Source organism: Sorex araneus, chromosome 2 (genome assembly GCF_027595985.1).
Source record: "Sorex araneus isolate mSorAra2 chromosome 2, mSorAra2.pri, whole genome shotgun sequence".
Lineage (NCBI taxonomy): Eukaryota > Metazoa > Chordata > Mammalia > Eulipotyphla > Soricidae > Sorex > Sorex araneus.
This window is the reverse complement of record NC_073303.1, coordinates 181,838,475-181,861,605: the sequence shown is the minus strand read 5'-3', so window position 1 is coordinate 181,861,605 and position 23,131 is coordinate 181,838,475. Positions and strand designations below refer to the sequence as shown.

Genomic DNA, 23,131 nt, shown 5'->3' with positions numbered 1-23,131 from the left:
TTTAAGTACTCTGAGGTTCCTATCTGTACAACAGTAATAATTGCATCTGCTTTGGTAGTTATATTTAAAGGGTTAGATGATCTAATGAAACATTCTGTACAGGATTGAATCACTGCATCATGATAACACTTTCACAGCAGGTCAAAATGAAAACTGCAAACAGGGCAGATGAAAGAGTGCCATTTGCATACCTAGGATTCATGACTCCATCTTTAAATTACCTCCAAAGCCAAATATCTGGAGTCTTCTTAGTAATACTCTTAGAGAAATTAATTATTGATGAAATATTAGTGGATTGATGATAATATTCTGAGCTTATACAGGAAAAATGCTCTTTCATTCTCTAAGTCAGTACAATCTCTCACCATCCACTTCTCTTTTTCCATTAACCATCAAATGTCTTTCTGAAAAGTTTCAGAAAAACTTAAAAAATTCCAATAAACATATTTTTTGCAGGGGCTATTTGGGTCACACCCAGCAATGGACAGGGATTACTCCTGGCTCTGCACTCAGAAATTACTCCTATTGGTGCTCAAGGGACCATATGGGATGCTGGGAATTGAACCCAGGTCAGCCACATGCAAGGGAAACACCCTACCTGATGTGCTATCGCTTCACCCCAATAAGCCCATTTTAAGTCCAAGAGAGTTTGATGAAAAGCAGCTTTACCTAGTAGGGAATATTAATCACAGTCTCTAACTGTTTTTGAGAATATAAGTAGATTCAAGTAAGAGACATGATTTTTCTCCATAGCTGATTTTCCCTTTTTGTAGCTCAAGTTCGGACAGGCCTCATGCATAAAGGTACCGGCAGAGGAACCCAGGTGTGTGTAATCCCATCAACGGCCAACATCCAGAGAGATTTAAAAGCAAGCTCTCAGAAGCGTGGCCGAGCTATATCTTTTGCCTATTTCTCCCTCTGGGAGAAACTGGCAATCCTCTGAGAGTTTCATGCCCACATGGGACAGCCTTGCAAACTTCCCATGGTGTATTCATACGCAAAATCCAGTAACAAGCTGGATCTCATTCCCCTGACCCTGAAGAGCCCCCAGTGCTCTTTAAGAGGGTCGAGTAGAAATGGACATCTAAGATCTCAGGGAAAGGACAAAATGAGATGTTAATAAGCCCGCCCGAGAAATCGGTGATTAACGGGATATCATGATCATGATCGTGAGCTCACTATATTGATTATGTACCCCCCACACACACTCACCACAGGGCCAGGTGTGCAATGGCTGTAATCAGCAGCCTCCTCAATAGTATCTTCAGCACTGGAGCTTGTATGGTTTGTCCGCAAGGACCTTGGAGACAGTTTTTGCTAGTGAACATTCACGGCTGACCTCATATTTACTTCAAAATTAGTCTCTGGACAGGTATTCAGGGACCTCTGGAAAGCCCCAGCGGCAGATTGATGAGGTTCCACAATAGCCAAGTTACTAAGTCCATCAGCACCAATCTGCAAAACAAAGAGAATGAGACCGAAAACTTACATAAGCAAAAATTCAATACCCCTGGCTACAATAACAGCCACATCTCCAGTAACCCGGACTTTGCCAGGCTTAATGCAAATGAATCAGAAGACATGGTGGAGGACCAATGGCCCATACCATTTGGCACTGTGGTCACATACAAAGAGTAGGTCCCACCATTAGGGGAGCCTCAGAGATGTCCACTCATGGTGACAGCCACTAATAAATCCAAATTAATCTCAAAAGGCATACAATTAAATAACATAGCTTTAAAAATGTAGATTTATAGTCATTGTTTATAATTCAATAACCAAGTAGTTTATCAATATTCATTTTATTAATATGCCTAACTCTTGATATCTCACTCTTGATATTTTCCTTATTATTAATGAAATGAAAGATAGAACTCTCTTACATACAATGTCATAAAGTTACAGAAAATTATCATTTTTTTTGGTAAACCACCTATGAGTTTTTGTGAGGTCATAATCTCTAGTCCCTTGATCATTCTGCTGCTCCTAAAGAGAGCTTGCTCTAGATACAGAGAAGTACTAATTTTGTTTATCGAGTAAACCTAGTAATGATGTTTCCAATCCAATTTTAAAACCATTAAAATGCAGTGACTTTTAAACCCATTAAAATTTAGCTTATTTTTGTGAAACTTAGTTTAGGAGAAAGCAGATGTGCATTTGCACATCTGTAAATTAGTTTAATTATACTTTTCTCAAGTGAAAATGGAGAAGCTGTACTTGCAATGCAATTTGTATACCTGACCACACAAATGTCAGTAAACAACTGTGGTTAATATATAATTTCATTTTGGGCTACAATCTTGTGTCACTATTAATCTGGGCCTTTATGTGACTTAGCTACTTCAAGTTTTATATAAAGTAGGCTATTTCATTTCATGTCAAAATGAAAACTAAGATATTTGATTAGTCGTGAGTTATTTAGTTATCTATGAGGAGAAAAAACATTTCATATGACAACTTCACAATATGTCATGTATGCAAATACCATTGTATTTATAGTTAATGATTGCAACATTGCAAATTAAAATGTTCCAAATGGAGGTGACCCAAAGCTTACGTTTTACATAGGAACTATTAATTCAATAAACCAATCCTTTGTCTTAATATCAGGCATTTTCAGCTACTGATTATCAAAGTCAATTAATGCTTTCGAGTAACAAACAGCAGTTTCCAAATTAAATTTGTTGGCACAAAATGTCAGTGGAAAAAAAATGCTATCATTCTATAAATATTCTGAACTGATTATCACTTTTTCATCTGCTAAAATGATAAATCATTAGTTTTTCTATGTCCTTGTTCATTCCTTTTCTGACAACTGAAAAGTTTTTTAGAAAGAGCTAAATTACACTTGAGTAGGAATTTTCCATGCATCAACCTTTTGGATGTTAAGTTATCTAAATGTATTTAAATCTAGATGTTAGAAAAAAATTATGAATGGGACTTAGGAATGGAGAAGGAAAGAACATGTGATTAGATCTCCACAGAACAGTTAATAACAATATATATACACCTAACTTGATAAAAATTTATACTATTAGAAAAATTTATATAAAATTTTATGCTATATGAGTAATAAAATATAAATATTCAAAGAGCATATGTTTAAAATAGTATTTTTATGACATCTCACATATAATTCTTACATGTCAGAACCATTTGATCCTCTTAATTATTGTATATATATTTGGCACACATGTATATAAAATATATACTATCATGAATACCACATAGTCTATTACCTCAAAAATAAAATATGGGTATTGTGTAGTTTATTGCAATTCAACCTTTCATGCACAACTGTCGACATCTTTCAGACAAGTGCCCAGGTTTAGGGAAGAATGAAAAACTAATTATTCTTGCTAAGGCTGAGTTAGCTTAGTTATTATGCTGATTTGGCAAACTGATTGAACTAATTTGCTCAAACTGTGATTTTTTAACAATCACTAAATAGAAAAGAATGTTACTTTTGCCAAAAAACAAACCAAAAATGCCTATACCTTTCACTAAATAGCCTGAATGAGTAGATATCACACATCCCATTTCTCTTCAAAGTCATCCAGATAATAAGTAACACGGAATTCTAAAGATTTAAATATGGGAAAGAAGACATAATGATTGGACCTAAATTATCCCTTTGCTACCACTTTCCCAGAAGTCCCAGAAGTCCTTACGTGGAGATCATTCTCAATGTTCACTGTCTACCTGTGCAGTGTGTGGTTTACTTATGGCTAGCAAGTTGTAATTAGTTACTGTAAAAATAGACCAAATCATTAATCTCAATTTTATTTTCTTTTACTTTTTTGAACTGAAGTTCACAGGAAAGCCTATATATTCCTCGTGTTTATATAAACACCAAAGACTACAATCGTTTCTTTCAAAATCTTGGTAAATATTAAACTAGTTGATAGTCACAGGAAAGGAAAATGTTTTGAATATTTTCAGGCATCAATCCCATCCCCACTGCAGAACACTCAGACACTGACAGCTTATGTTAGTGATAAAAATAGAGAGTAAGGCACCCCAAACTTTCAAGGTATTTTTAAAAAGAGTTATTGGGCAATGTTTTTAAAGAGCTATCGGGCACTCTTTCTACTGAAGCAAATAGAAGGCAAGTAAAAAGTTATTAAATATTAATTTTTAGCAAATGACAGCATTCCAGAGTGTTCACAAAAAAGGAAAGTCTTAAAACCAACAATAATTAAATTTGGGGGCTCACTCTCTTAATATGTAAATGAATATTAATTTCATGCATTATATTTTTATTTATTCAAATCATAACAAACATCTGAGGTAATCATTTGCACTGAGTCATACATAAACTAGCATTTGTAAGAAACCTACATTTTTTTTTATTTACAGCATAGTGTTCTAAAGACAGATTTCTCAGAATGTAGACAGGTATTCACAGAAATAATATTCATTTATTATCTAAATATATAACAAAAGAAAACTTAAGAGACTTTTAAAAAAATATTAAGTACCAAAAGAAAGAGCCCTTTTGAAAGAAAAAAATACAGCAAAAAGGAATCGCCATTATTTAAATATACAATAAACCTGTATTGATAAAATAAAACTGATAAATTATTAAATTTTATGACTAATGGAAATATTTACAATAATTTTAAATTTAAACCGATATGAAGTTTAAAATTCACATGCACAAAATAAATTTTTTCTAATATTTGAAAAAGGAATATTAGTGAATATTTTGATTGGAAATATGATGGTTGCTAATCTCATAAAAGAATAAGATGCAATCAGCTAATTCTATTGGATAAGTAAACAAATGCAATGCAAATTATAATTATTTTCTTCAAAGTTTAAGATTAATTTTATTTATTAAATAGCAAATATTAGTATTAGTACATCGCATGAGAAATGTCTTGTTTTATGTTAGCACATACTTTCTCCAAAACAAAAAGGTTGGTTGAATTTGCAGTAATGAAAGTAGATTAGTACAGCAAATTAAACGTCTTACTACATATACTACATGTTTATGGCAGAGGTCACTGAAATTTTGCCAAAAGACAAAAATTCTGTTGTATCTAAAGTTCCACCACATTTATCTCATTGCTAGAATTTAGACACTGCAGAACAAAGCATTTCATTTAAACAGTAAACTGCTTATCTAAAATATCCTTGTTACAAATATTTCTCACATTTAAAAATTTTATGGATTACAGACTAAAATCTCTTCTCGGTGCATAATCAAAACTTATTATCATTTAAAACCCCTTACTAGAAAGAAAACATTTTATTTGCCTGTTGCCTGGTTGTAAAAAGTAAAAACCTGTCATGTTAAAAAGGGTAATCTAATTTGACAACTACAAATGAATTTCTTTTTCTGCAGAGTGAAAAAGTTTTCACATTGTAAAGTAGAACAGGCTTTAATATTTTCAAAGGAAGAAAGAATGATATGAAAAATGCAACATATTTCTTAACTGTTACAAATAAAACAAGTTTAACAAAAATAGTTAAATTAATTTCATTTTAATAGTTATAATACTCATAAAATAATCATCAGCATTTTACGTCCATGGTCAAAGGAAAATTAGCTAATAACTCTGCCAAGAAGTCAATTCTATTGAAAAATTCAATTGCAGTTCATAGCTATATAAAAATCACATAAATATTTAGTTCTTTCACTAAAGAGTATAACTTAGATTTTGCTCAAAACTTATCTGATTCTACTTCAGCTGAAGAGCTATCTCACAGTAATCAGGAGCACAATAAAGTTTCGACTGAGTCCACAAACAAATCTCTGGACTCGAAAAGTTCTATAATTCATGGCATTAATCATACTAGACCCTTAATGACAACAACAATAAATACCAAATTTTCATTCAGTAAAACACTTACCAATTTACTTTACAGAAATATTCTATGATTCCATATATTAAATATTTTATTTTATTAAAATAATCATGAAATGAAAGTAGAAGATAATGTTAGGTGTATTTGAGCTGCTTTAAGCAAAAATTAAATTAAAATAAATTTTAAGCAGTAAGTGTTCTAAAAATATTTTTTCTATGCACCTGTAATCAGTAATATTTCGATTTTGCCCAACTTTTGAAATATATACCTTACATATTTATATCCTTTTATTAAAATAGATATCAAAAATAACTGACTAATCAACTTTGTAGTCACATAGAAATAGAGAAGTGATATAGTTGCCTATAGTTAGCAAAGCTATTCCTTCTCAGCTTAAAATATATGAATTTTAATGTTAGCTCATACAATAATGTCAAACACTTCATGTTATTATTCAATAGTAAAGTGCATGTAGTATCATTTGAACCAATGCAATACCAAAAATTATTTTATATATGAATATATATACCTCAGTTATATATACATAATGATCTCAAAGAAATCAAGATATATTTTTATATTTTAAATTTTCTTAGGTAATTGTCATTGTTTTTCTATGACCCTGTTTCTATAGAAAACACTTCTATGTTTTCTATAACAACATTTTCCTTGGTGTAGCAATAGAAGGGAAATATAAAAAGCATATAAAAACATACCTACTAAGTTTCAAAGCACTTCACTGAAGACTAAATCAGATTCTCATCAATATTTTAAAATGTAGTTTTATTTTAAGACAAAAATAATTTTCGCACTATTTCTAAAGGCTAACAAGATATAAGACAAAAATATTTAGGATAGAGAAAATTGGTAGAATTTTTTATAAAATAAAGCAAAGCAAAAGACATCTTGCGTTTCTGCTTTTATTTAGTCTGATTCATATCTATTTTTAGCATCAAAAGAGATTGCTGAAATGGCTATGAAATATGAAGTTGCTAAAAACTGATTACTATAGTATTTTATTACATCTTAATTTAACTCTTTAAATTAAATTCTTTTAAACAGTGGAGTATAAAATGACACATCAGCTTTATGACAGAGTCAGTTACAGTAAAATCAAAATTAAGAGTTCTAAAAAACCCGTTGAAATGCCTTTGGGCCTCAGAAATTTCTTATGGAAAGAATCATCTTTTTTACCACAGAACGGCAATTAGACACAGTAATTTAAAGTTATTCAAACATGTTCATAGGCAAAACATTTTTACTGCAAGAAGTCATAGAACCAATATAGTTGTTAATAAATTTTAATAATATAACTTGTAACATTGTGTATATACTCTTGCATGACATACGTAAAATATGAAAATGCCCATTTAAATATGTTAAGCTTAATAGTGCGCACAGAGAAACTTCTAGAAAACTTCATTACTTACTGTTCACTGAGTATTACTTACAGAGATTAGAGTTTTTAGAATTCGTCTGTTATTTATCCTGAAGTGTTTTGAATAACCCTTTCGTACTGTACACTTCAATAAGGTGACCACCCCTACTCTGGTTTGCTGAGTAAAAAAAACAACAAAAAACTAAAAACCAAAAAGCAAATTAAAAAAAAAAAAGAACTCGGCAAGTTCTCTTCTTTAAGATTGTCCTGGTTCTAACATATTTTAGGAGGCCACAAGCAAGAAATCCATAAAGATGAAAGTAGCAGAATGAAGAAAACTGTTTTTAAATCCGTGTTTCATATTTACTGTATAAAGTCATTTTGACGTGCCTACACAACTGGTTGTGGCAGCTTTCAGACACGATTTCTAATACAATAAATAAATAAATAAATAAATAAATAAATAAATAAATAAATAATGCTTCAGGTTCTTTAGAGAAAACTTGCCGCTGGGAAGTTGATTTTGGCCAAGTGCCAAAATCATGTGCAAAGGGGCCTCATTAGGGATTCATGGCAGTCTTCAGCACTAACAAAAAATGTGACCCAACAGGCTAAATCAGTGACGAAAATTAAAAAGTAAGAGACAAAGGCAACTTACTTAATATTCCTTCCAAAGCAACATTAAACTTCTTTTTTTTGGTAATTAAACCCTTGTTAGTCTAATGCAGCTTTCCTCAGTCCTCAAATGATTGTACAATTACTATTTAAAACTTGTCAATTTCCCTCCTAAATACACTTTCTTTCTGTAGCAGTTTACAAAGATTTTGCTATATAATAAAACTGTATATGCACTATAATCAGTTCAATAGCAGACCACAAAAATCGGGGGGGAAAAATGCACAGAAAAGACAGTATCCCCTTACGATTTAACTAAACAAACAAAAAAAAAATATGCAAACAATAGTACCTTTTTAAACTTCTACAGAAGTAGACATGTATATTCCAGACTCACATCAAGGGTGAGAAATCTTTCTCACTGCCCAACTTCTTGCCCTCCCGCACCACAAAATAAAAGTAGATTTGATACGAATTCTTACCTAGATGTCGTCTGGCTTTTCTGCAGATAAAAAAAAAAAAAAAGTTTCCTGCCTAAGCACACAGATATTCTTTCACAAGCCATAAAGGCCCTTTTATGAATTCCCGCACTGTAACAGGCTGCCTTCCACACCACGTTAAGAGCCCAGTGAGTCAGCTCTCAAGATTAAATACATTGCTAATACACAATTAGTGGGAGAGGTTGTCCACTGGAGAATTTATCTTAAGGAGAGAAAAGTAGCTTTTTTTTTTCCTAAAAAAAAAAAAGAAAGAAAAGCAGCAGAGGGTGCGGTCAGATGTTAGGTTTTGCCTGAGAAAAGGACCCTGCACTGCACTAGTACCTAAATACTAGCAGAAACTGCCTGGGAAGAGAGCCAATGGAAGGACTTTGTTTGACCCAGCTGCCAATCTCCCCTGAAGCCGTGCGCCAGACTAAACACTCACACTATTTTAACTCAAATCAGGCTACGGCAGCTGTTTGCTTTCCGGCTCTGAGCTCTGCACCCACCATGGCCTGTGCAGTTCACCCAGCGAGCTTTGCTAGCTGCTTGGCTGAAATCTGTTCCGGGTTGGGATTTGTCATTGGAGAACAAAATTTAACCCTATTCTTGGAAGGCAATATGGACTGTTGATTTTCAGCATTTTGGAACTGGTAATTGGGGATAACTTCGGGGTCTTTTCAAAGAATGGTGACATTTCATACCAATGGAGGAAATTTTATGGGGGAAGGTTAACAAAGATGGTATATTTCTTTAAAGTCAAACCTAAACTTTTCTTCTATGGCCAAATAAACACACTGACTCTGGTAGAGAACAATACCAAGGTTCTTACAATTTATGTCTACAAATAGAGAAGGTATACATTCATCTGAACGCCCATCTCTTTGATCCTTGTAAGATGACAAGTTGGCCTCATAGGACCTGACACATTCTAAAATGGTATACTGATTGATCAAAACTCTGAAAAGTTCCTCAAAGAAGCAGCATTGAAGCACATAAGTAGTTTGATTTCAGTATATGAAGAGGTACCAAATGGTCCAATTTTCTGATATTACCAATGTATGGTCCAATTGTCCTATATTTTCCAAGTATAATTAGATAGAACTGGATGCAAAAATCACATACTAAATAATAAAACTTTAAATTCTGCTCACTGGTAGTCTGAAGTAGATAGAAAAAAAGAGGAATTCCTAATTAACTAATCAAAATAATCTGATTTATCAGAGAGAAGAGATTTAATATCTGGGTTTTACTGGGAACCAGGTAGGAGCCAAAGCATGGCATATGTGGTCAATCAACATGGAGACAAAAGAAGTCAAGAGCAGTTTAGTAACATAAGTTATAACTAAGTTATCTTTCTCCTCACAAATCCCTACATATGGGGAAAAAATGTATGTTTCAAGCTAGTATCTTCTTATTCTGAGATTTTAGTTTCTGTTGATGCATTAGGATAGAAGTACATCTCTTGGGGCTGGAGCGATAGCACAGCGGGTAGGGCGTTTGCCTTGCACGCGGCCGACCCGGGTTCGATCCCCGGCATCCCCTATGGTCCCCCAAGCACCACCAGGGGTAATTCCTGAGTGCAAAGCCAGGAGTAACCCCTGAGCATTGCTGGGTGTGACCCAAAAAGCAAAAAAAAAAAAAAAAAAAAAAAAGAAGTACATCTCATTTAAGGATTTAAGGCAAATAGCATGATCTTACTTTTTATTATTTATTTATTTATTTATTTATTTATTTATTTTTGCTTTTTGGGTCACACCCAGCAATGCACAGGGGTCACTCCTGGCTCTGCACTCAGGAACCACTCCTGGCAGTGCTCAGGGGACCATATGGATGCTGGGGATCGAACCCAAGTTGGCCTTGTGCAAGGCAAACACTCTACCCGCTGTGTTATCACTCAAGCCCAAGATCTTACTTTTAAAAATAAAACTAATTGATTTATAGAGCTTTGAAAATGAACAAAACAGGAACATTTCTAAAGTTATAAAAAAATGTGTCTAGGAATTTTTTATTTCAAAAAAACAACTAAAGTTTGTTTCTTTAGCTCTAAGCAGGTGTTTATTTTGTTTCTATTCTTGCTCCCAAATGATATGTCTGTTTTCTTATCTTAGAAACTCAAGATCCAAATTACCAAAGTTGTAATTTTATAATAAATGTTATTCCTACAGATAGGAAGGAACAAAAAACTGGTTATAGAAAAGTTGGACTACTAGTTTTTATGGGTGCACATAAAGCAAAAACACAATTCATTAAAAATGTATGCCAAGAAAATATTGTATAGTAAGAATTTCCTTATAGGTAAAGTGATAAATGTATAAATCTGAAAGGTACCCACTGGCCTGGATTAATCCATAATGGAATGTAGTATGATATTCAAAAATTTTATAAGCTCAAATAAAATATTGGAAAATATTTTGTCTCTTCCATTCTAAGGAAATATTCAACATGTTTATCTAAACGGATTATATTACCCACCATTACACCACTCCTTGTGTTCTTTCTGAAGTAACTATAAAATTGCATGCTCACTATAGCATTTTTTTCAGCCCAGTAATCATTTTACTACTATACATCAGGAGTCTTGCACTGAATTATATCATCCCTCAATTTTAAAGTTTAACTTTTATCTCCCAGTAATTCCAAACCCGACTGCATTTGAAGAAGGGGTATTTTTAGAGATAACGAAACTCAGTGAGGTTATTAGGATAAGCCCTAGTCTGACAAGACTATGTTCTTACAAGCAGAGAAAGACATAGACATAACGCACCCAAACTGATGATCATAAAAAGACACACAGAGAAGTCATCCATCTGCAAGCCAAAGAGAAGTTAAAAGAAATTAATCCTACTGGCACCTTTCTCTTACACTTCTAACTATCAGTATTCTGAGGAAAAACAAAACGGAATCACTTTACTTTCAGGGTTTGGCTTGTGCTATTTGTTATGGCAATCTGAACAAACTAATACAATGTGTAAGTTAAAAAAAGGAGTGAAAATGTATTATGGAATTCATTGTGGAATATAAATTGTTTCTATACTCAGGTGTTTGATATCTTGTACAAGAGCACATATAATTTATGAATAAAGTATATGGTATTCACAAGTTTCAATAAGGCGAGAAAATTACATGTATGGCAGAGTTGAATATAAAAATCTTCCTTGATGTTATAAATTAAAGAAAATATATCACAACACAGTGCAGTCTTCTAGGATACAAACTGGATTTTACCTGATAGTTTTTGTGGTGGTACAATTTATAATCAAGGCCTGGTACTATATGAAACATTGATATCTAGTTGGAAACCAAAGCGTTATTTATAAAATATGAGTTAAAATGTTTTTTCGTGGAGATACCTCCTAAGTAGTGTACATGGAGTTAGCAGAGATGTGATGCCCAGAGAGTACCCGAAATTAAACCCTGACATGCATATGCTGGGCACTAATTATACTAGCTATTATACTATGTCCCCAGCAAAACCATTGAAATTGTCTTTAGGAAAAAAAAACCATTGAAATTGTTTTTAGGTAATTAAAAATGAAACAAGTGAAATTTTAATCAGAGTGTCCTCAATGGAGATATTTGACCAGACAACTGAGGGATATAGACTCCAACTGAGTGAAGTTCCAGTAGTGAGTGTAACTGGATTTAAGGATTATAGCTCTTGCTATTTCTGGTAGGTTGAATTTTGATATACCCTGCCTCCCTCCCCAGTTCCTATTCCTTGGTATAACATTTTATAATACTGGGGCTGGAGCGATAGTACAATGAATAGGGTGTTTGCCTTGCACATGGCCGACCAGATTCAATTCCTAGTATCCCATATTGTCCCCCAAGCACCACCAGGAGTATTCCTGAGTGCAAAGCCAGGAGGAACGAACCCCTGTGCATGACCCGGTGTGACCGAAAAATAAAATTCTCTGAGAGAAGCATCTTAAAAATTGAGAGAATAACCTTATGGGCTAGCTAGAGTCATAGCACAGCGGGTAGGGCGTTTGCTTTTCACGTGGCTGACCTGGGTTTGATTCCTCCGCTCCTCTTGGAGAGCCTGGCAAGCTACTGAGAGTATCTCAACCACACAGCAGAGCTTGGCAAGCTACCTGTGGTATATTCGATATGCCAAAAACAGTAACAGCAAGTCTCACAATGGACACATTACGGGTGCCCGCTCGAACAAATTGATGATCAATGGGACGACAGTGATACAGTGAACCTTATGGGATGCTGGAACTTGGTGGATGGTACTAGCCTCTAGCCAATTAGGGGTGTACTTTCTGTGCAGTTGCTTAAGAAAGTAGACTTAGAAAGGGTGTATTGAGTAATCTTTTTTTCTGACTGGTGAAGTATATCAAATGAATTTGGGAATCTCTTGCCTTAGAGGTTAGGCAAAATCAGTGATGGTATAACTGTATCACTGTCATCCCGTTGATCATCGATTTGCTCGAGCGAGCATCAGTAATGTCTCCATTTGTCCTAGCCCTGAGATTTTAGCAGGCTCTCTTTACTTGTTCTTCCCAATGGTGCCGCACTAGAGGCTCTTTCAGGGTAAGGGGAATGAGACCCTTCATCGTTACTGTATTTGGCATATTGACTACACCACGGAGAGCTTGCCAGGCTCTGCCATGCAGGCAGGATGGTATAACAGTTCTATTAATTAAGTTATAACAACTTATATAAAACTTCATGTTGATGTGATTGAAGTATAAAGTTAACATAGGAAGAAAGAAGCCAATTACAAAATAATAGATCCAAGCTAAAGATGGCTGAAATTCTGAGTAAAAAGTGATACTGTTCAACCTCGAAGCAGTTTCTACCAGCTGATATGAAGATGATTCCATTGCTTCATCCATTCATTCATCTAGACTATGGCTCATTCATTTTCTAAAAATTCTATTTAATATTGAGTTCACTTGAGGCACTAGATTAAGTGGTATGTGAGATTAGAACAAAACTAAACAGCTTTAAATCTCATATTGTCAATTATCTAAATAGTAAGCGGAAAGCCAAATAGTACTAAGATTAATGATGAACCACTTGTTGAGCACTTTGGAATGCTGAACTGAGGCCGTGTGGTATCTTTGTGTATGTGATTGATTATGAAAATGTCAAAATTATAATGTGTACATATTTTAAAAAATTTTGTATTAGAAAATCACTGTGATAAGAATAAGCATTAAGTACCACCAGGAGTGGCTCCAAAATGACAATAAAAATGTTATTATAGAAGCTGGAGCAATAGCACAGCCGGTAGGGCATTTGCCTTGCACAAGGCTGACCCGGATTCAATTCCCAGCATCCCTTATGGTCCCCTGAGCACCGCCAGGAGTAACTCCTGAGTGCAAAGCCAGAAGTAACCCCTGTGCATCGCCGGGTGTGACCCAAAAAGAAAAAAAAAATGTTATTATAAAAGCACAGCAGGTAGGGTGTTCGCTTTGCATGTGGAGGACCTGGGTTCGATTCCCAGCATCCCATATGGTCCCCTGGGCACCACCAAGGGTAATTCCTGAGTGCAGAGCCGAAGTGACCCCTGGCATCACCAGGTGTGACCCAAAAATTAAAAAAAAGTTGTACACATTTGCCAGCTACTGATCAAGCTGCTTAACGCCATGATCCCAATGACTGTCACTGTTACTGTCATTGTCATCCTGTTGCTTATCAATTTGCTAGAGCGGGCACCAGTAATGTCTCCATTGTGAGACTTCTTGTTGCTGTTTTTGGCATATCGAATATGCCCCAGAGAGCTTGTCAGGCTCTGCCATGCGGGCAAGATACTCTCAGTTGCTTGCCAGGCTCTCTGAAAGGGACAGAGGAATCGAACCCTGGTCGGCCAGCGTGCAAGGCAAACACCCTACCTGCTGTGCTATTTCTCCAGCCACCCCCCACCTCCCAGTGACACAGAAGCGAAACTCGGAACCCAGTGGCTTTTGGCAGGAATGTGTTCGGATTTTGCATTAGGTTACCAGGACCGAGCCACATCAGGTGGAAAAGGTGCCATGCTGCCCCTCCACCTATTCCCCCTGACAGCTTGGAGCCATTGGACAGTCAGGTATGGACCAGCAGTGACAAGACATGTGAGGCCTCACAGGATGGGGGTGGAGATGGTTCTTGTCCTCCCCCACCACAATGAGACCCTGAGTCGCTGCCCACGAATGGTCCCTCCGGCTACTGATCAAACTGCTTAACAGCCATGATCCCAGAGACACATAAGCGAATCTCGGAACCCAGTAGCTTTTGGCAGAAATCCCTCCAGACTTAATTGTTACAATTTCAGAATTCCAAAACCGCACAACCTTGATTGCGGCCGTGTGACATCATATGCTATTCATAATCAGCAATAAAAAACAAACTGTCTAATGTTGCCTTTTCAGCAGGTCTGAGTGTTGGGGGAAAATTGCAAATAATAATGCTGGGTCTAGTGTCAAAATGTTGAATGTAATCAAAGTAGAGAGAGAATAATGTAGAAATCATCTGCCACACAGGTGGGGGGAGGGTTAGGGTGAGAGTGTACTGTTCTTTTCTTTCTTTCTTTCTTTCTTTCTTTCTTTCTTTCTTTCTTTCTTTCTTTCTTTCTTTCTTTCTTTCTTTCTTTCTTTCTTTCTTTCTTTCTTTCTTTCTTTCTTTCTTTCTTTCTTTCTTTCTTTCTTTGTCACATCCGGCGATGCACAGGGGTCACTCCTGGCTCTGCACTCAGGAATTATCCCTGGCTATGCTCAGGGGACTATATGGGATGCTGGGAATCAAACCCGGTTTGGCCGAATGCAAGGCAAATGCCCTACCCGCTGTGCTATCACTCCAGCCCCTATACTGGGGTTTTCAGTGGTGGAAAATGCGCACTGGTGAAGGGACAGCTGTTTCATCATTGTATGACCGAGTCTTAAGCCTGGAAACTTTGTAACTGTTCTCATGGTGATTCAATAAATAAATTTATATTAAAAAAAGGGTGTATATGTCTGTCACCCTACAGCTTTATGTCATCATTGCCTTAGAGTACATAAATATATCATAGTTTATGTTAAAGTATGACTGCTAGCTCCTTTTATCTTTTATTTGCAAACATTGACCTTATTATTTTCCATGCAAGGCACTACACTATACTACCCACAATACTATGTTCCCAGCACAACAGTTGAGTATATTAGGCAACAAAAATATTTCTCTTGAAGACTAACACTTAAAAATGAAAATCTAAAACAATCAGAATTCATAGAATTCCCTTATTACACTAAAGGAAATACAAACCATACAACTATGAATTTTACTCTAGGCAAGATATAATGATAATAACAGCTATACTAAAACCTATTTCCTAATGACAAAAAATTCATAAACACCGAGAAATGTTTAAATAAATGCCAAATATAAGTTGAATATAATCATGACACAACGCAACATACAAGAAAAAAAGCTTTTCTGTGATTAATGCACTTTTCCTAAAGATCATAAGTGAAAGTCTAAAATAAAATAGAAACTAATTTTAAAAATAGAAATAATTTTTGTTTACTCATTATCTGGACTGACAAATCCTTATTTGTATAGATAGCATACACATAAACTAACGTATCATGCATATGAAAATTGGAAAGATGAAAATATATTCTAACTAATATTTTTAAAATCTTAAAAAAATGTTTCAAATTCTTACTGCGAGTTTGGAGGCTGGAGAGATAATACGTGGGTAAGCGAATTATCCTGCCCGCAACTAAATCCAGATCAACTCATGAGCTCTGGCCAGAGTTATTCCAGAGCACAGAGATCAGAGAAGGGCTGAGCAGTGATGGGTCTGGTCCAATCCCCATCCAAATCCCTACCACAAGTTTGCTTTTACTTTTGAACTACTCTTTGCGTAACCCCCTTTTGCAGATCTATGAACCTGGTGTTTGAGAAACTTTCTGTTTGAAGTTCTGTTCTATCGAGAGTATCTTATCAAGAATTTCAGATGTTTAAGAACAATCTAAATACATTTAGTAGAAATAACTGATTATCTCTCTCTATATAAATACACGGAATTACTACTAACCATCCCTCCCAAGAAATCTCTGTTACCAGATGGTTTTACAGGTAAGCGCTACCAAATACTTAGGAGAAAAATATCAAATTTCTATTACCTCTTTCGAAAAATGGAAGAAAAATTTATTCAGTGAAGTATAGTAATTATCAGGAACCAAGGGCTTAAATCATTATCTTGTACATAAAAAGTCAAGTGTACACAGCTAGTATTTATTAATATATAAATGCAAAAAATTAAGATATCATGAGAAATTATAACCCCATAACTCATAAACATAGACAAAATATTTAAGAAACTTTGACATATAAAATATACAATGTACGTCAAAAATTATACACAACTAGGTAGCATTTATTCCATTGTATAAGTTTGACTAAAATTTAAATGTCAATTGGTAAAATTCATCATATAAAAAAACTACACAAATAAAATAATTTGTTCATGATAATTTAGAAGGCACAAAATTTGACAAAGTTCTATAGTTACTTGAAATTATATAGAAATAGAGAATAGTGGGGCCGGAGTGATAGCACAGCGGGTAGGGCGTTTGCCTTGCATGCGGCCGACCCGGATTCGATCCCCGGCATCCCATATGGTCCCCCAAGCACCGCCAGGAGTAATTCCTGAGTGCAGAGCCAGGAATAACCCCTGAGCATCGCTGGGTGTGACCCAAAAAGCAAAAAAGAAAAAAGAAAAAAAGAAATAGAGAATAGAGAACTTCTTAAAATTTAAAAACAACTACAAAAACCTGCAGCTAATATACTTAATATTGAATAACTAGATGATTTTTACCTAAGAACAAAGGCATTTTAAGTGACTGATCTGATCCAATACCATACCTACTGCTCAGAGCAAAAATATAAATAAAATTAAGAATATATATATTGAAAAGCAAGAAATGAAGTTTTCAAAATTCATAAGCCATACATGATTCTGTTTAGAACAATGTTGAGATATTTTAAATCAAGTAACTATAGTGAAAATACCAGACTAGAATTTAAGACAACAGATTAATAAATACAATTCAACTGCCAATGATAAGACATGTTTTGGAGTTCTAATGCATTACATTTTGTGATTATATTTAATAGTACTATGTAGCACTATAGCACTGTCATCCCATTGTTCATCAATTTGCTTGAGTGGGCACCGTTAACGTCTCCATTGTGAGACTTGTTGTTACTGTTTTTGGCATATCGAATAGAGAATTTATATTTAAGCCACAGGTAGCTTGCCAGGCTGTGCCGTGCAGGCGGGATACTCTGGGTAGCTTGCCGGGCTCTCCAAGAGGGACGGAAGAATCAAACCTGGGTTGGCCACGTGCAAGGTGTGCTATTGCTCCAGTCCAATAGTACCATATGTGTGAAAACTACTACACTACACTTGATCTTAGCCAAAAGGCCGAGAAGCGAAGTGATGAAGTCTCTGTCATCCTTTGACTTATTTCCTGTTGTTTGACGCTTTCTGTCTTCTTTTTCATTTTCTCTTTTGGGGTCCTACGTGTGGTGCTCACGAATTACGACCAGTGGCTTTGGGAGATCCTGCGATGCTAGGGATTAACTCTGGGGTGCCTGCATCCAAAGCATACCCTCCAGCCCTTTCCCGTCCCAGCCTGCCTCTATGGTAGTCACTTTTCTTCTCTCCATCCTTCCCTCTCTCTATCCTTCTCTCTCTCCCTCTCTTTCCCTCTCTCTCCCTCTCCTCCCACTTCCTCCCTCACGCTCTTCTCTCCTCCCCTTTTGGGCATTATGGTTTGCAATACAGGTGCTAAAAGGTTATCAAGTATATCCCTTTAACTCCGGAGTCAGTTCTTGTCCAGAGTTATTATTTCCAACTATCATTTTCAATGTAGTGGGCTGGAGCAATAGTACAGTGGGTAGGGCGTTTGGCTTGCACATGGCCCACCTGGGTTCGGTTCCACTGCCCCTCTCAGTTAGCCAAGCAAGCTACCGAGAGTATCCCGCCTGCACAGCACAGCCTGGCAAACTATCCATGGCGTATTCGATATGCCAAAAAACAGTAACAACAAGTCTCACAATGGAGATGTTACTAGTGCCCGCTCAAGCAAATTGATGAGCAACAGGATGACAGTGACAGTGTGAAAATTACTATAACAGTACTTTCTTAATGTTTTTATGCTAAAAAAAGATAATTATGTCATATGGTGAAACTTTTATCTACAACTACAATTATCACATTATATGTGAATTATAATTTGTAAGCTGTATGTCTTGATTTTACTTCATGTTATATGATTCTTATCAATAAATTGGAGAAAATTATTTGCTTCTTTTTTGCCAAAATAAAAGTAAACTTCATAGTTTTAATATATCATTAAAAGATGTAAACTACCTATACATAAATACAAATTGCTGATAAAAATTAGATAAAGTCTAGACGCATGAATATATTTCCTCTGTCAGCTGAGTAATCCTAAGAAACAATGACTCTAGTATAAATGAGCATACCCTGTTCCCTGAATTTGGTTCTTAGTACCATTCTCCAATAAAAGGAACTAAGGAAGTCTGGGCAAAGACCAGATTCTAGAATTTTCAGGAAACTTGCAAAATGTGTTTTAGCATCTTTATGTATCATGAGGAAATGTAGTAGAAATAATACAAATAATAACTGATGGGGTTATATTTAAGAAATAAGGGAACTAAAAGATAAATGTTAAAATTTAAAAACAACTACAAAAACCTGTAGACATTTGGAATGATCTGATAAAAATTATAGATTAGTTCAAATTGAATTATGATTCAAGGCACAAATTAAATGTCCTGAATATATATTGATATACATTAATGATTAGATACATACATAACTTGAATAGAAAATATAAATATTCCACAGAATAATTTCATATAAGTTAGACGAGGGAGAAATGTAGCTTATACTCCTTAAATTTGTAATATTGGCAAAAAAAGAGGAATCCTGTACAGAAAACACCCAGTCATGTCACATAATTAAGCTTACTATCAGCAATGATGTTATTTTGGTATTATTGGCTTTATTTAGAATGGCAATTGAACTGTTAGGTCATCCATTGTAAAATGCATTACTTTGGGGACTGTACCATAGTACAGCAGGTAGGGTGCTTGTCTTACACACAACTAACCTGGATTTGATCCTGGCATTCCATATGGACCCCTGAGGCTGCCAGAAGTGATTCCTGACTGCAGAGGCAGGAGTAAGCCCTGAGCATGACCAGAAGTGGCCCAAATGCAATAGAAAAATAAACAAAATAAAAAAGTGCATTGCTTTGAAATAAGTATTTTTAAATAATGTAAATAAAATTGAAAGATTTAATATGGAACAACTGATATGTGAACTTTAAAAATATCATCATTAGGGGCTGGAGCAATAGCACAGTGGGTAGGGCGTTTGCCTTGCACACGGCCGACCGGGTTCGATTCCCAGCATCCCATATGGTCCCCTGAGCACCTCCAGGGGTAATTCCTGAGTGCAAAGCCAGGAGTAACCCCTGTGCATCGCCAGGTGTGATCCCCCCCCCAAAAAAAAGGAAAAAAAAATATCATTAGAAACAAAGAAATTCTGAAACAATTTTACAAAACCAATAACCAAAAGAGATATGGCTATTAATGCAATCTAGATGTAATAGTGGGACAACAAAAAAAGGATACTAGGGAAAACCTAAGGACATTTAAATAAAATTATAGACTTTATTGTATAGTACTATTCAAGTACTAGTAAGGACTGGAGCAATAGCACAGTGGGTAAGGCATTTGCCTTGCACGCAGCCGACCCAGGTTCGATTCTTCCGTCCCTATTGGAGAGTGGGCAAGCTACCGAGAGCATCCTGCTTGCACAGCAGAGCCTGGCAAGCTACCCATGGCGTATTCAATATGCCAAAAACAGTAACAAAAAGTCTCACAGTGGAGATGTAACTGGTGCCCACTTGAGCAAATCAATGAATAACAGGATGACAGTGCTACAGTGTATAGTAAAATATCAGTAGTATTGGATGAACTGTAATAAGTCATACTAAAATAACAGGAAACTTGGTATGGGGTACACAGAAAATTTATGTACAATTTTCACAATTGTATAAATACAATTTCTTTTCAAAATTAAAATTCTACATAACCAGAAATTCTATATCAGAAGAGAAATCTACTTGAGTAGGAAACATGATTATTATATATGGTATGGGAATTTTATACAAATACTTTCTTAGATGTGACAATAATTATCAGAAAACAATTCCCAGAAATGGGTATTAAAGAAATAATGACATTCCTTTGTTTTCCATGAATTTATTGCCCCTAAACTTTCTTTTTCTCATTTACATTTTTCTAAAAATTTAAATTTAACAATATGAAAGTTTCCATACTTAGCTTGTTTTTAATTTTCTCATAATACTCAAAAATCTGATTGTCAAATAGCTTGATAACTGCCAAATAGCTTCACAAAAGATATCTCTATAGAGCTCCAGACCTCACTGTGTATGTATATATATATATGTATATACATATATATATGGATACTGTATTTCTATTTCTAAAACTTCATTTATTCTTTTTCTCTAACCTTACTACTCTGCTTAGCAGTCAATTATTCTCTATGTCAGATAGATAGTGTTCAAGGTATCTCAACAATTTCCAAATTAAACACAAGAACAAGAGAAAAAACATAGACTAATTTGGGGAAGCAGAAAGCAAATGTGGCAAGAGCAAATGAGCACTAGAAAGAGAAAAATTAAAAGATAATTCTTTCTGAATGTTACTGAAGGGATAGAAAAAATTATAAAAATAAAGGATACTGAGACTATCAAAGAAAGAAATTTCTCAATCATAATGCCAAATTAAATAAGGTACCATGTGTCTGGAAAGAACGGCAAAGAAAGATTCAGGCCTAGATCACCAACAAAAAAATAAAGTTTCAATTACAATTTTAAGGAACAAACCTTGCCACCACCAAACAAAAAAGAAAACAAAATGATGCACCATACTATCTGCAAAGCACAAAAACAGGCTGCCCATATTATTTCTTTTCTATTTTTGATGCCCTAGGGATTAAAACTGGGACCTAATGTTTATAAGCTAGGTTCTCTGCCAGGGAACTTCACTGTGGATATCCCAGAACTCACATTTGTAACTGAACTTTGTATTGCATTGTGAAAGTCTTCTACACTATTGTTTGTTCTCTGCAGGCATATTGCCACAGGTTCATTGATAAACATTCCAAAGTTCTGTGGGAAATGTGTGTTAAACTCTGTGCCTTTGAGGCTTGGTCTAGTAGAATGCAATATCATGTGTTTCAAAAGAGAAATCAACACTTAGGGCAAATGATTGTTATTTGTCAACTTGAAAATGGTATCAAGTCGCTAAATGAAGAAACTTGCAAAAAAATTTGAATATCATTAAACTGCCAATGAGTTATTTTATTGATGGCAAAATTGCCTTAAGGTCAATCTGTTATACTGTAATCATCCGTTGGGTTATGATACATTCAGTATATAACTTATGGTGAAGCTATCTAGAACAATATTTGGACAAATTAGTTGGTGAATAAATACCCAACAACAGAGATGAAAAGTGAGCTATGATTGCCTCAAGACAATAATAATTCAGTTTAAAGTAGACATTAGTCAATCAACATTCCTTCTAACACAAACATGAATTCAGTATGCTAGGAGCCATATGGCTACAATTGACCTAGTTTCTCATGAAAAGGAAGCAAATATCCTATCCACTGTACTATCTCTCCAGAACCAATAATAATATATTCTGTTATAAATTACCCAAAAACTGTTAATTTATTCAGAAATTGTGATACTGAACCAGAATTAGTAGACAAAATTGCTACTTTTATTTGTCTATTTCTCTGTACATAAAATGTTTGGAACACTGTGATAAGATATTCAAATGAACTATTTAAATCTGGATATTTTCTGTATAAACTTCAATTTATGCCATTCATTATTGCACATTAGAACCATAATTATGTTTTAAGTCAACCAATACAGAGTAATCATAGTTAAAGAGCAATAGTAATAGCTAAATGCATGGAACACTGAATTTACTAAATAGGGTATGTATAGAATTATCTCCTTTTATATATCCAGCACAATAAAATACATACTATTGTGTGGTGTGGAATTGTCTCACTCAAATTCATGTACCTGAACCCTGTGAATGTGATCTTATTAGGAAATAGGGTTTTTGCAGATGTAACTGAATTAAGGTAAATTTTTACTGGATTTGGATAGACTGAATTAATGGAACTATTATTCTTATAAGATCAAAATTTGTGCACAGAGACACAGGTGAAGAATGTCATGAGAACACAAAAGCAAATACTAGAATGAGATAACTGCAGAACAAGGATGGTATAAATTACTGGCAATCACCAGAAGGTAAGAGAAAGTCAGGTAATAATTCTTCTCAGTTTTAAACATGTAAAGTACTCAAATAAATGGAAAAATAACAATTTGATTTCTAACAATTTGATTCTAGAATAAATGTTCTCATTGGCATTCATAGAGATATAAACCATTATCTATGTCACTAACAGGAATTATTGAGGGTACATTATAAAGCACATGTATACTCTACTTAAATAACAACATTATTTAACTCTCTAGTAAAATCTCTGGGAAATTATCTATACTGCACCTTCAATGCACAAAACTAGGCTAGCTTTCATGTTTTATCTTCCTAAATCGAGTATTGTGGTAATGTCTTTCCTTTTAGCATTTTTTCTGGTGATCTGTTTGAACACAGCATGGGATGTAATCTAGAAAATCTTTATTGACTATTTCTAACCAGTCTAAGTTAGCATTTTTACTAGCCCATGGTAGAATATGTGGTTTTGATT

At 34.9% G+C, this 23,131-nt stretch overlaps 1 long non-coding RNA gene and 1 pseudogene across 1 annotated transcript in view; one reads left to right on the top strand and one right to left on the bottom strand.

Annotated features, from left to right (window-relative positions):
• LOC129401575 (uncharacterized) overlaps positions 1-23,131 on the bottom strand; it is a 353,431-nt gene that overhangs the window by 115,051 nt on the left and 215,249 nt on the right. The window contains exon 4 of the long non-coding RNA XR_008628409.1: positions 1,213-1,455. This is a non-coding gene — a long non-coding RNA (uncharacterized LOC129401575). The remainder of the gene's footprint in view (positions 1-1,212; positions 1,456-23,131) is intronic.
• LOC129402989 (small nucleolar RNA SNORA70) lies at positions 1,190-1,313 on the top strand (annotated as a pseudogene).